The 15144-nt window shown below is 40.7% G+C and overlaps 1 long non-coding RNA gene across 1 annotated transcript in view; it reads right to left on the reverse strand.

Annotated features, from left to right (window-relative positions):
- Positions 1-3703, reverse strand: part of LOC149863663 (uncharacterized) — a 45646-nt gene extending 41943 nt beyond the window's left edge. The window contains exon 1 of the long non-coding RNA XR_016442526.1: positions 3590-3703. This is a non-coding gene — a long non-coding RNA (uncharacterized LOC149863663). The remainder of the gene's footprint in view (positions 1-3589) is intronic.
- Positions 3704-15144: the final 11441 nt, after the last annotated feature.

The raw sequence follows: 15144 nt of genomic DNA on the forward strand, positions 1-15144 counted from the left end.
CCGAAATGCCAACTATCAAGTAGGTTGTCTTGTAGGGCTGTGAGAAATTTTGCCAAGTGTTTCATTTCAAAGCTGTTTCAACATGTTTCATGCTCAAAACAGCGAAATTGAAATGAAACAAAATGCTTCAAAACAGCTTTGAAATGAAACAAGGGCACTCAAAATGTTTTCAATGTTTCTAAATGTTTTGAGCTTTGAAGCAGCCCTGTGGCAGGAAGCAGGGGAGAGCCAGGGCTGTGCTTTGAGTGGCTCTGCCAGCCCCACAGAGCTCAGCCTAGCAGCACAAGGTGGAGCACAGCTGCACCCAGTGCTGGTCCCAGGCGGCAGCGGCAGCGGCAGCCTCCTATCATCCTGAGCACCCATCTGGGGGCCCGCACCTGGAAGGAGTCTGGCACAGCCCCACAGCCCTCCCGGGGGTGCAGGCCCCCAGATCTGCACGCGGGATGACAGAAGGCTGCCGCTGCCAGCAACCGACACAAGTTTTGCTTGTCAGCACCGTGAGGTGCAGTTTCGCCCCCTGCACATATCTCCTGGAAACTTAGCAGGCTTCATGCCCTCAAAAGGGGCTCCCATTCCTGCAATTTACATCGGATTCAGACAATAAATGACAATGTTATAGGCATTGTCATGATTCCCCATTACAGTCTATGGACGAAACACTGAAATAGCGTCAAAACAGCAAAGGAGTTTCAGCAAAACAAAACGGAGCAGTGCTTCAAAATTAAACAACATGTTGAAACAAAACACTGTCCCCTTGAAACAGGGAAATGGAAGTTGAAATGAAATGGTGCTGTTTCACAAAGCCCTATTATCTTGCTCCCACTATAATACTGTTGGCTGTAGCATTAATATAGACTCCAAAAATTTTGGGTGACAAATGAGAGCAAATCAGGAAAAAGCAAGAAATGCAGAAGAGCTTAGCATAGGGGCACTAGGAATCCAATCCTCCCAGATGCCTTTTATGCCTGTGTAGGACTCCCATCAATCAATGGTGCTACTCATAAGCACAAGGTCTGCTTATAGGACCTAGCCTTCTGCATCAACCTCAGTTTTAAAAACAGCAGTTATTGAAAGGAAACTTTTCTGCTGTGACACAGATAAGTATTGTGCAGACTTTCTAATACAGTTACTATAATGGGTTCAGTAAGCTTGTATGACACATTTGGAGAATATGTTATACAATTTGGGGGAATGTGTTTTACAGTGGCAGGATAAAAATGTTGCCAGTAGAAAAGGACTTTAATTAAGCTTCTTAGTCTGATATTGTGACTAGGTCGATGAAGTGCATGGTAGATGGGTGGTTAGGTCTGGTTGCCCCTTGCTGACCAGAACAAATCATTTGCTATTGTTCACAGGTGGAACACCGGAGTTCTTAAAGCAGCAGTCACACAATCATCTCCTTGGTAAAGACACGAGGAAACTAACCCCTCTTGGAACTGAAAGGGATGACATTAACTTCTCACAGAGCGGCCAGGAGATGGTGCTGAAGAGCAGTCAGCAACTTCTCATGGAACAGGCCTTCCCCTTTCCTCAGCTTTTTTTTACTGAGATAATCTTACTCACAACAGACCCCAAGGTCCTCAAGACACCTAATTACATTGTCAAATAAGGGTCTCCTGCCTAGCGCCACCAACATGTCCTTTTATATTTTTAAGATAACGTAGAAAGTTCAAAGCATTGTTTTACATCCAGTTCATTAGATTAGGCCTGGCTTCTCTGTGTAAACACATTACACACAAAGCACTTTAACTTCCAGAGAATTATCCACTCTCACGTGTCTGTTGAAGGAGCAAGTACCATGACATCAGTTTTGGTAGTGATAAAAATCAAACATTTTCTGGAGCCATTATTGTCTAAAATGTTAATGCAGTTTACTTTTTTAAATGTGATCGATAGCTAGGGGAAAAGTGCCCATAAATTACTAAAGGCAAATACCATTCTATTAGCACTCAGGAGATTTTGCAACATTTGCCAGTCTGTGTTTTACTGAAAAAAAAATTAATTTGCTGAAAGCCTAGGGTTTTTTTTTAACCTGTCTTTGTCTTTCTCAGGAAAAAAGAGATATTTTTATCATGAGTCATTTAGGAGATGTAATTCTAATGTACTATAGCTATAGGTTTCAATTAACATTCTACCTCTATGACAGTCTTTACGTTCTACGTTTTATGAAATCATTAACTATTGTCATGTTTCTATTATGATACTATTAGGAAATAAAGAGACTTATGTAAATGGAGATGTAATAGAAATGTATGACAGTTACTAAGAGCAACATCTGTGCACTATCATACATGTTTACACTAATTTTCTAAAGATTGTTTCATTCATTACTGAGTATTGTTACTTGCTGTGGCACAACCCTTATTTCCATGCATTTAGGGATTGAAGCAAAGAGAGGGTAAATGAGAGCCTAATCAATACCACTTTTCATTTTGCTTCTAATGCGCTGCCTTTCTCTTTCTTTTCTTCATGCACAAATCCAAAAAAGATCCTGACGTTACAGTCATAAAATGTAATTCTTCTGCAGAAACACAGACAATAATGCTTTCTGTATTCAGGCATATTGCATATTCTAATGGCATTTGGCTAAATTGAGTATGGATTTAACATCAAAGGCTTCATGAATTTTTCAAATGAGATATTAAAGTCAATATTTCAAGTGAAAGATATTTCAATTTAGTTGCATACACAACAATAAAAACTTCTACAAGGCAGAGGTACTAGTGGCTGTGGCAGTATTAGTTCATTCAGGAAATTATTAGTTTATAAGAAAATCAAACATAAGGTTGTGATATGGCAGTGACACTGAATAAATTAGACTAACCGATATGCACTAATGTACTTTATCTCTTAGAGTCTGAGCCAGAACTTGCCACCGGCATGTTCAGTGCTCCAAGTGGGGCTTGGGCTTGGGGGGGAGAGACGGAAGGGTTATTTATGTATTTTAGGAACATAACTGACTAAGATAAAGAATTGCATCAGACTTCCAAAAGCTGCTTGTTTTCAGCTCTGAAAGGAGTAAGACTTGTGTGAGAAAAAAAATTAAAACTATTTAGCTTTTAACATATGTAGATTTTGCTTCATAAGTAGATCATGCTTATAAAATGAAGCTGCCTTTATGATGAGTTATTGAATGGTCAAGTGCAGCGCCAGGAAAAGGCACAATAAGTTTTCTGAAAGTGTTTCTTAATCTGGTGGATAGATCCACAAAGTCTTGCAGACATATGCAACAATGAAAACATATGCTTCTGTGGCTCATTTCCTCTTCCTTTTAAGGTACCTCAATAAAGTATAGCACCATGTCGTTTAAATCAGCACAATGTCATATTATGATGTCTTGACATATCACTGAAGAACACATGCACTTATATCACTTAACACAGCATGGAACAGCTCAGCCTGATACACTGACATGTAAAGCTTATGGAAGCATCCATAATGACAGTAGCACTGTGCTATCATAAGATCAAATACATCGTTTGCTCAAACATGCATACGCTGTCTGCTGTTAATCACGCAATCAAGTACAGTTTTGCAGTTTAAGAAATATTAATCATTAATAATTAATAATCAAAACAAGGGCCTATACCTGTTGGCATCTACCTGAGCTGCTTCTACTCAGTTGTTCTGGTACAGTGGCCAAGTGACCTGTTGGTTTCTTCATGAAAGCTGGAATGGACATTTCCTCTCTTAGAAGAATCCTAAGAGAATAGTTTAAGAAGGATTCAGCATTAAAGCAGTTAGAATAACAAATTTTAATATTTTAACATAATCAGTCATTTCGGCCCACCATTTGAAGGAAATCATTTCAGGGACCCATGTAACCCCCGAAAATAGTGAATTCAAGAAATATGCTTCCTAAAATGGCTAAAATAAAGTAAAACTTCTGCGTGTTCTCTACTAATAACTGGAATGATATTTTCAAAACTATCTCTGGGATTTATGAACACAATTTCCTTTTATTGTACTGTGAACTGGGCATCTGAATCACATGGTTTTGAAAACCACAGCTTAAGAATTTGTTAGGCACTGAGCAACTGGCCAAGTTTGTAAATTCAATCAGCCAACAATTACATCCAAGACTTTCTGATACCCAGTAAAGCTGGCTAAAATGATCCAAACTTGATATTTTGATAAAATTTGTTAAAATTTCTAATTTTTAAAAAATATGTGGCCACTTAGCTTCCAGAAATTCTCCCCGCATTTTTGATCAGCTCCAAGCCCTTTGTCTGTTCCAGGACGTCTTGCTACCAGATAAATCACACAGTGGATGATGGTATAATGAAAGCTACCTCTCCAGCTTCCACTCTGAGAAGCAGTGTTTAAGGAACAAAACATCTGAGTTTATTAATCTGATATTTTTCCCTCTGGGTATCTATGTGGGAGCCTAAGGGTAAGAGACTTTCCTCATACTTAAAATGGTGCCAAAATGTGAACTAGAATGATTCTTCAGTTCACTGTTAACTAAAAAAGGAATAGTGTTAGGTTCGCATTGACAGATCAAACTGCAGTTTTCACTTTGGGGATAGGATAATATAACTCCATGCTAATGAGTCACATTTCCTCCTGTAAACAGTTTTCATTTTTAACATAAGCTTTTATTAAAACACGAGCATGAATTATCCACAGAAACAACCTGAAGAAAGACTGCTACCTGAAACATGATTTTGAGTCTGTTAACCAGTGGTTTTCGATATTCTTGCAATTGTGGACCCCTAAATTTTTTTTGAATGGAGGTGCAGACCCTTTTGGAAATGTCAAATGGAGGTGTGGACCCCTTTGAATTGTAAGTGTGGGTATTCACACACTTTTTATTGATCATAATCATCTTTTGTGGACCCCTTAGACCAGACTACAAACCCCCAGGGGTCTGTGGACCACAGGTTGAAAACCATTGCTATTATCTTCTGATTATCTGCACTGATCCACATTGCAATTCCATTGCAGATGTTGCTGACATTAAGATGTATGATACAGAGACTACAGAAAGAACCTACTTAAGACAGGTGAATATTTAGCACTAACTCAACATATGCAGTACAGAATGTCTTTCATGGGAGTTCAAGGTTTTTCCTTTTTCCCTTGTAATTTTATATGCATGTTTATAAATAAAAGAGAAATGAAAGTCCATTTGGCAGTGATTTGATTTTCTCTAGTTTAATAGACTTTTCATCATTTTAAATTTCTCTCTTGTTGGAGTTGGTTTTTCTCCCCTGGCTCCACTTCGGAGAAGAATTACATTGAAGTATTTAGATTCAATTCATCTGGCCTGGGTTTTTTCAGCTTCTGATATCTTTACAGTCAGAACAGTAATGGCTAGTTCCTGGCCTACCAGTAAGCTTGTTCTTCCACTGGCAATCATGAGATAGGAGGCATTTGCGTGGCTGTACTTTCTACTTTCCCATGTGTCACTTCCCATGTAGTGTTACATATTCCAACAAAGCATGGAATTGGGAATTTACCAACTGCTACACTGCCTAACATTCAGTGTGCAAAGGTATATAACATTTCAGTAAGGAAGGAAATACCTGTACTGAGGCAAAACTGAGCTATTAACTCATTTTAGATTTTTTTAAAAAAGGGAAAACATTGGCGATGAATGAAGAAGTCCCAGAACTGGAAGGCTGGGAGGCAGTCACAGGAAGATACAAATCTATGTACTGGACAACCTAGCATGAACCATTTGAGTGTATCTTCCTCTACTTTTCCAGGCAGAACTGCCTCCAGTTTGAATGTCCTTCTCATGTCTATAGGATTCCAGACTTTCCATAGGAAGGCAGCCTATTTGTTTAGTAAGTTTGCATTGTATATATTCTATATTCAAAATTTAAAACTGCTGAACCTGTCCAGTAAAATCCAAGGGGTTCCACACCAGAGCACTTTGGGTGTGCAGTAATACATTGTAAGCTTGCAGTTTTACAGTATAACCCAACTGTAATACCAATTAGAATCAACGTCTCCTGTATTGATTATCAGCAAGTTATTAAAAGATCCATCACCTTTTCAGTTTATCAGGTAATTCTGTCATTTAATGACCACCAATTCATAAATTTAGGTTTAGTGCAAGGCCTAGGTCTGATTCCAGAGGCTTCCTCTTAGGCTTCAGAACTTCGTTGTAATAGCTTAAGAACATAAGAGCATCATAACTTACTGCCTACTAGCTTCATTTTGTGACACACACCCCCAACACACACACACTCCCCCCCAGTTCTGGTATTGTGAGAAAGAGTAAATAATAAGTCTTTTAAAAATCTATTTACTTTCCCTTCACCATTTAGTATTTTGTAAATCCTTATCACATCTCCTCTCAAGTATCTCTTTTCTAAACTGAATAGGCTTAGCCTCTTTAGTTTCTCCTCATATCGAAGCCCATCCATACCACTAACCAGCCTTGTCGCTGTTCTGTATACCTTCTCTAAATCTTCGGTATATTTTTTGAGTTGCGGGGACTAGAACTGGGCACAATATTCAAGGTGGATGCACTATAGATTTATAAAGGGGAATGATGATACTTTCAGTTTTGTTTACTTTTCCCTTCTTAATAATCCCTAACATTTTGTTTGCCTTTTTGTTAGCTGTTGAGCACAGACATGATGTTTTTAAGCAAACTGTCCACAATGACTCCTAGATCTCTTTCCTATGTGGTAACAGGTAACATACAGCCCACCATAGTGTAGGTATAGTTTAGGTTATTTATGCCCAAGTAGATCACTTTACACTTATCTACACTGAATTTTATCTGCCACTTAGTTGCCTGTTTGTTCTATCATACCAGATCCTTTTGTACTTCCTCACAGGGCGCCTTGGTCTTTACTACTTTGAATAATTTTGTGTCATTGGCAAATCTGACCACCTCATTACTCACCCCATTCTCCAGATCATTTTTTCATATGTTAAATAGCGCTGGTCTCAACACAGATCCCTGGGGAACCCTGCTCTTTACTTCTTTTCATCTGGAAAACTGACCATTTATACTCACTCTTTGCTTTCTATATTAAAGCCAATTTCTAATCCACAAATGGACATTCCCTGTAATCCCATGAGTACCTTACTTAAAAGCCTCTGATGGTGGACTTTGCAAAGGCTTTATAGAAGTCCAAATATGTTATGTCAACTGGATCACCCCAATCCACCTGCTTATTGTCACCCTCTAGTACTCTAGTAGGTTGGTGAGGCATGATTTCCCTGCATTGATTCCTAACCAAGAAATCATGTTCATCCATGTGCTGAACAGTTATTTTTTATTCTTATTGTTTCTACCATTTTCCCAGGAACAGAAATTAGGCTTATTGGCCTGAAGTTCCCTCCATCCCCTCTAGAGCCTTTTAAAAATTTTGGAGTCATATTGGCAACCCTCCAGTCCCCTGATATCAAGGCTGCTTTTAGTGATAGGTGGCACACTACAGTTAAGAGATCAGCAACTTCCAGTTTGAGATCCTTCAGGACCCTAGGGTGAATGCCATCAGGTCCTGGTGATTTGCTACTGTTTAGTTTATCAGTTTCCTCTATGATCTCATCTACTGAAACCTCAGTTTGGGTCAGCTCCACTGACTTGTTGCTGGAGAGGAGTGGATCTGGTAAGGGAATGTCCCTAATGTCTTCCACCGTGAAGACAGATGCAAAGAATACATTTAGCTACTCAGCAATGGCCCTGTCATATTTTAGCACCCCTTTTACACCCTCATCATCCAAAGGCCCATGGCAGGTCTTCCATTTCTAATGTAATTAAAGAAATGTTTTTGTTACTTTTTGTTTGTCTAGCAAGTTTCTCCTCGAATTCTTTCTTAGCTTGCTATTTTACAATTTTACATTTGATTTGCCAGAGTTTATGCTCTTTTTTACTTTCCTCATTAGGATTTGACTTCCGCTTTTTGAAAGAAGCCTTTTTTCTGCTTATTGCCTCTGCAACTCTGCCATTAAAACATACTGCCAGAGCTTGTTTTAATGGCAGAGCTTTGGCTCTGCTTTTCTTTTTTTTATTTGAGGTATGCATTTGCTTTGTGCCTCCAATACAGTATTCTTAAGAAGCTACCATGCTTTTTGCGTGTTTCTCACCTCCTTAGGGACCCCTTTTAACTTCTAACTAGCTTCCTCATTTTGGTGTTGTCTCCCTTTTTAAAGTTAAAGACTACTGCGGTAGATTTTGGTCTTGTCTCCCCTCCTACAAGGATGTCAAACCCAACTGCATTGTAGTCACTGTTGCAGAATGGCTCAGTAATACACTTACCCTTTACACCAAATCCTATGCACTACTTAGGACTAGGTCAAGAATGGTGTTTCCGTCTACAGGTTCCAGGACTAACTGCTCTAAGAAGCAGCCTTTTATAACTTCAAAAAATTTGGTCTCTGCATCCTGGCCTGATGTTAGACCGATCCAGTCTATTTATGGATAGTTGAACTCACTCATTATTATGGGTTTTCTGCTGTCACAGCCTCTCTCATCTTCCTTAGCATTTCTAGCTGGCTGCTGCCATCCTGGTCTGAGGTTTGATATTTTTTGTAGCTCCAGAAAAGAATGGAATAGTAGTACAATCTTAGACCCTTTTCAAGTGTCAAAACCATTGCAGAAAATGTTGTGATGGCACTCTACATGAAACAACTGACAAAAACAATTGTATGTCTCTTTCTTCTAGTGAGATCATGGAATTTCATTTTTTACTACTCAAGCCACTACATTACAGTGCCATAAAGCACATCACAGTAGAAGATCTGAATGTTTGTATGACTGTAGATGGTTGGGCTCTATTATTTCTGCCAAGGTGCTTTTCTATACAGTACAGAGACATGAAGAAAAAAAAAATCTTTAGCAAGAGCTGAGTCATTATCCTGGCATGCTCTTTATTGCGCCCCAGTGCTGTGAACCATTGAGAACATGTGATAACACATACTATACGTGAAGAATGTGTTGCTATAGAACCAGATAAACATAATGTCAAATTATTTATATGGATTTACATGGATTCTAATCCGTTAGGGAACACATTCCAGAGCAATCAGTCAAGCTGAGTGATAATCTAATGCATAACCCCAAATGTTTGCATTTTGCAAAATGTTTCATATTTCCTACAGCTCTGTAATACCTACTAGGCTTTGGTTGGTTTTTTCTTTTTTCTTTCCAGGAGAGATTCATTCCTATTCTAAGGCATGGGGGCAAGGGGAAAAGGTGCCAACACCATTTTGACTGATTAAGGATGCCAGTTGACCTTTCCATGCCCCCGAGACTCAATCAATAATTTTGTAAATTTCAAATCATATCAAACTTGTACGAAGTACAAACTGTCAGTTGCATGCTCAGGAACAAACTCTGCATGTTTAGTGAAATGTCTTTCTTCAGTTCAACATCCCAGGAAAATTGTACTTTCTCCCTTTCCTTTCATCTTATAGTAGGCTAAGACCACATCGTTTGCACAGTATTATTTCTTTATTTGAGGGAAAAGTATAGATTTAAATATACTTCCTAACACTTACTGGTTTGGACATAGGGGCATGTTTATATGAAGGCTTAATTGGTACAAATTTAAGCCTGCTTAATTTTGTGGCCAATGCATTAAATTAGCATATCTATCAACCATCCTGATGGGTCATTATCTGTATTTTATGAATGATCTCAATAATCAGTCTGACAAAACCTACAACAAAGCAAGAATTAACTATGTCTTTGTTAAGAAATCAGATCTTTTAAAAAATAAATAATCATCCAATAAAATAGGTCATGAAAAATGCTTTATAGTCCATGATATGACCATAAGTCAACATAAGGTTGGAAAAGTGCACAAAAAATCCAGTATTTCAATTCCATTGCACTGATTAATGCATAAATGCGGCAGTGCCTGAAGTTCCATAGAATAAGCTTAATTCAGCTGCTCAGTCAGTGACTGAATAACAGAAATGAGTTGAATCCTCCCTATCAAAGAAAAATCAACCAGCTCTCTTCCATAATGGAAGGACACAAGGAAACAACAAGACACCCACTGTATAAGGGCACAAGTTCCTTAATCAGATACAGATTGTACCAGGAATATAAAAAGTGCTTATTGGAAAATACACCTAAAGCATGAAGCATCCTGAGTAATTCCAAGACATATTAAACTACATGTTGAAAAAGATGTGAGCATACACAATTCATTAAACAGAATACGCTTATTCCTGCCTAAAAGTAGTGCAGGGGTCCTCCCTTTAATGAGCGTGCACTAATAAAAAATAAACAAATAAAAAAATATGAGCATGACATCAGTTATTGGCAGGCAATCAAATTCCAATCATCTCAAGAATTTTTAATCCACTTTCTTATAACACATCAACAAGTCATACTTAGTAGATATATAGATCTGTATATAGTATGTTCTTTTTCAGGCTACAGCACTTGGTAGCTGCTATCAAAATACATTTGGTTTTACTTAAATGATTGACCCAATGTTTATATGGCGCTGAAGCAGAACAATTAAAGTTATATTATACTGATTTATTTTGGTATTTGCATTGCATCAGAGAAGTAAATGTTCTTTAGGGCTATAGTGTGCTGTTACTATGCAATATCTGTAGTGATAATACTAAACTATAAATTACTATAAAGGGCAAAGCAACTTTAACATAATAATTAGATCACTGGAATTTCAAAACTTCTATTGATTATGTAGAATGATTGTTTTTGTTAAATCATATAATGGTAACTTTCTTTGCTTGCAGCTTGTTTAATAAAAGCCAGACATTTTGGCCTGAAGTCCATGGGAATTGTGGGTGCTTAGTACCTCTAAAAAATCAATCTCTTCAACATCTGCAGTTTCTATAGTGACAAAAAAGAAGTCTGGTACCTGGAAATATTGACCTATATGTCAGCCATTAGAGATACTAAAATAGAGATGGGTAAACAAGTTAAATAAAACAAAGATTGAACTAAACCATTTGTCAAAACGAAATAAAGCCTAGGCATTAAAGAGGTGGGTTGAATCAGCAACTTCCAACCAAGTCCCCTCAAACTTTAAGGAATTTTATATCTAACTCCAACTTTTACACTAACCCAAGCCACTAACCCATCTCTAATGCAAACCTACTTTGCAGTTTAGTATTGATTAATGATTGATTCATTAATTTTGCTATTTTTGCTATTTACATTTCACAGCTCTACATGCAGTTCAGACCGGGTGCAGATAAAAACTGTTCCAAACAATTGCCGGAAGAACCTAGTACACAAGAATTGTTATTGGTCTAAAAACCCAGAAATAAAGTGCCAAGTCCAGTGAAAGATGCTCCAAAAAATGTAATCCAAATTCTTGATCAGATAAGTCTAGCCTAATACATTACAGATAAGTGTCTCCATTTGTCTATACTGATTTAGGTAGAAACAAACTGCTACATCTGCATGAAGTCCATGAGATTCTAACTTTAAAAATAAAATTATTTTTAATGAAACAAAGCTGGCATTATAAAGAATTTACTATCCAATTTCCAATTAAATTCAAATTAGAGCTGTGCATCTAAATCCCTTAGAGACCTTTAAAATTCTCAGCCTAAAAATCAGAAAACTTAAAGAGTTAACATGCAAAGAACAGCGTTAAGTGTGACCCTCTGGCTCCAAATGTGCCACAAATATAATATAAATAGGTTGTAATTTGCTCATTATTCCAGTTTGTATCATCAATTGCTAAATAAAGCAAGTATTGTGGGCTATAATACAGCTATAATGTATACTAGTGGTAGACTAGGATTTCCAGTTTGAGGTGTTAGTAAAGAATAAGAAAGGGAATGTCATTGATTCCACCGCTGTCACCTAGTATGAGGTAGAAAAGGAAAGAGATTTGATTTTGTGGCCCGTAAGCAGTAAGTTGGAAGTAGACTATGGATCTTTATTTATCATGTAGTTGGTTTGGATTTCTGTTCCATATTAAATACGCCAAAAAGACATGGCAGTTGGGTGAAAGGAATAGTTGAGAAATAATTAAAAGATAGGTACTGAAATAGCATCAGCTTTCAAGTTGCTTACTGAAGATGTGTGCTCTATATAGGACTGATGCAAAGTCCACTGAAGTCAACAGGCATGCTTTTATTGACAGTAATGGACTGTGGATTATGTGTTACCCTCACATGTCACCATGCCATACCAGCTATCCGGCAAAGGAAAAAAGCCAATAAACAATAGACAAAAACTTGCCTCCTCTGGTAAATGTTTGCATTCATAAAAACTAGAACTTCAAACTTTAAAATGAAATTGTTCCATTGTCTAGATGTGTGATGGTTTTCAGTGAAAGCAGTAATCGAGAATTCACTGTTTATCCACTTTCTAACTTTAACAAATAGGAATGTCATTTGTTCATTGTAATTTAAAAAATAAAATACAGTGTTGACCTATTATCTCGTTGATAAACTCAGTCCAATGAATCAACTGCACAACAGATATCACAACCAATGCATATAAGAGCTAGTGAAATACCAGACGCTGCATATATAAATGTTGTCTATGGGTGCAACCCTGTGTAGCAAGAACAACATAATACAAAGATCTTTTACTGAATAGATTATTTCTACAACATCGGAGGTGTGCAAGGCTCCTCACAGACAAGATTACTTATTATTCCTGTACTACTAATCATCTAATAGCAAATACATACTGGACACAAAAAAGAGCATCTTTATACAAAGGTATATATATTTCCAAAGATTTTTATTATAAAGGTATGTATGTATTTCCAAAGATTTTTTCTGAGAATGCCATTGTGCTTTGAACTGAATACAAACCTGAAAACCAGGAATTCCTCAGTTCTGATAACAGGTCCAGGAAGTAAAACCTCTGAAACCTTGAGCAAAACATAATGTGCCTGTCTGTGGGAGCATCTACATGAGATGCTTTACTGTGCAGTAGTGAAGTTTACTGCACTGTAAGCATGAGCATCTACATGTGCATATGATTACTAAACAGTAAATTTGTAAATTTGCTATCTGAAAATGAAAGTACCAAATTTACTCATGAGTAGTTACCGCACAGTAATGCAAATTTGCTCCTAGTCAGCCCTTTCACTTGGGGGCTAGCCTCACTATAGCTCCAGGGCCCTGGGGCCAGGAACCTCTCCTGCCCCAGGGCTGGGGCACCTCTATGCCAGCCCCAGGCCCTTAAAAGCCTGCCGGCATTTTGAGCCCTGGGGCACAAAGCAAGGAGCCTGGGGTGATTGTTGCCCCTGCACAGGCCACAGGCTACCTATGACAGCTTGCCTGCACCCCAGTGTGGTTTCTAGAGCTGTGATGTCCAGGCATGCAGGCTGCTGCAGGCTCCTGCCAGGCCTGCCAGCACCTGGGCCCAGCTACAGGCAGCTCCTGGCCACAGGGGCCAGCTCCAGCTGTCCACAGCCAACTTCCAGCAGCCTACCTGGAGCCTGAAGTTTCTGTGGGGCATTGCGTTGCCGCACAACTGCTAATCCCACGCAGTCCCCTTCCCGGCAGCACAGGGACAGCTGCATGGAGGCCCAATGTTGTCGTCACCCATGCCACACACCACCACCTGGGACCCAAACTGGTCCATGGAGGAGCCTGGTGACCTTGTGGCACTGTAAAGTGAGGCAGAGTTACAGCAGCAGTTTACATGGGACAGGCGCTCCAATGTGCACATGTACAAGTGGCTGTCAGGCCAGGTGTGGGAGCACAGGCACAACTAGTTGGCATGGCAGTGCCACATAAAGGTCAAGGCCTTGTGGGCATAGTGGGTTACAATCATCAACCACAACCATTAGTCAGGGAGTCCCAGCAAGTCCATGCCGTTTATGTGGCAGCTGAGTGACATCCTTGGGCCCCGAGACCCAGAATAGCCACACTGTGTACTGCAGCACAGGGGGCTTGCCTGAATCCCTGCTCCAAGCTGGCACCCACAGTGATGTATCACTGGGGGGGAGGGGGGGCGCTCAGGCTGCCAGCACCCCATTGTACTGAGCTCCACACCCCCAGTGTCCATCAGCAACTTGGGGAGCCCAGACCAACACCTGCCCCAACAGCTTCAAGACCTCAGCTCCACGCACGAGGTGCAGCCAGCCATGTCACCACCAGCTGCCAGAAGCATTAGCTCCTCCCTGGGCAGGTAACTCTGCTCAGGTACCTGCATGCCATGTTCTGGCACCCAACAAGTCTGCCAGGAGCCTCACACCATCGCTGCCAGCCAGGACCAACCAGAGCCACCAGGCACACCAGGCCTACCCACACAGTAAGCCCCACACTAGGGGTGAGGGCCCTCCCCACCCTGGCCTCCCTGCCTCTGCTTCCCACTTGGCCTGGCTGCACTTTCCTGGCCTCCATATCTTCCCCCACACACACAAACACACACAGCACACAGGAAGTCAGGAGACAGACTACTCAATAAAGTTTTGCAGTATGCCCCCACAGCTAGGCAGACACGGGCCTCTTACATAGCAAGAAATACGCCAATGCCGGTGGCGATGTCTTCCTTGGCTATAGGGGGCAGGGTTATGTAGTGCAGCCATAGGTAGCCCTCAAGGCAGAGGCGGAGATTGTGGGGCAGTGCAGGTTTGCTTACTGCGCTATTGAAGCTCAGGATCCCATGCCAGGTGTGCAGGTATGCCCAGAGCACCACTGCCATCAGCAGCAGCAGGGCACAGTGAGTCAGGTACCCCCCAATCCAAGCAAACAGCTCCTCATGCTACACCCAAGACACACACAGCAGGGGCACATGGTAGAGAGAGAGGCTGCAGAGAATAGGGGGAACTGGCCCTGAGGTGCCTCCCTGGAGAGGCCTCCTGCATGGAGGGAAGAGGCGTGGATAGCTCCAAGTCCCAGTCATTCGGGAGCCCTGCACCCCCTGAACCCAGGCACCGTGGGCTTGGTGGCAGCACAGGAAACAAGCAGGCCTGCAGGAAGAGAAGGCAGCTGGCTAGGCAGGTTACAGCAGAAAGTACAGGCGGAGGTAGTCAGCCAACACCTGTCACACCCAGTGCACTGGCCCCTGCTGGTGGGTGTGCAGCTCACCCAGGGCCTCAGCTGTGGGGTCCCCCTAGGGCCAGCAGGAGCCTGGGGTGGGGAGGGGCTGGGCATCACTGCCAGGGGCAGGGGCTGGAACAGCCATGGCACCAGGAGGCAGAAGCTGTGGCAAGACAGCCCATGTGCCAGCCCCAGCCTCTGCATGCCACTTCTAGCCAGAAAAGAGCCTGG

The sequence above is a fragment of the Crocodylus siamensis genome, chromosome 5 (genome assembly GCF_052110815.1).
Source record: "Crocodylus siamensis isolate JL-2025a chromosome 5, ASM5211081v1, whole genome shotgun sequence".
Taxonomy (NCBI): Eukaryota; Metazoa; Chordata; order Crocodylia; family Crocodylidae; genus Crocodylus; species Crocodylus siamensis.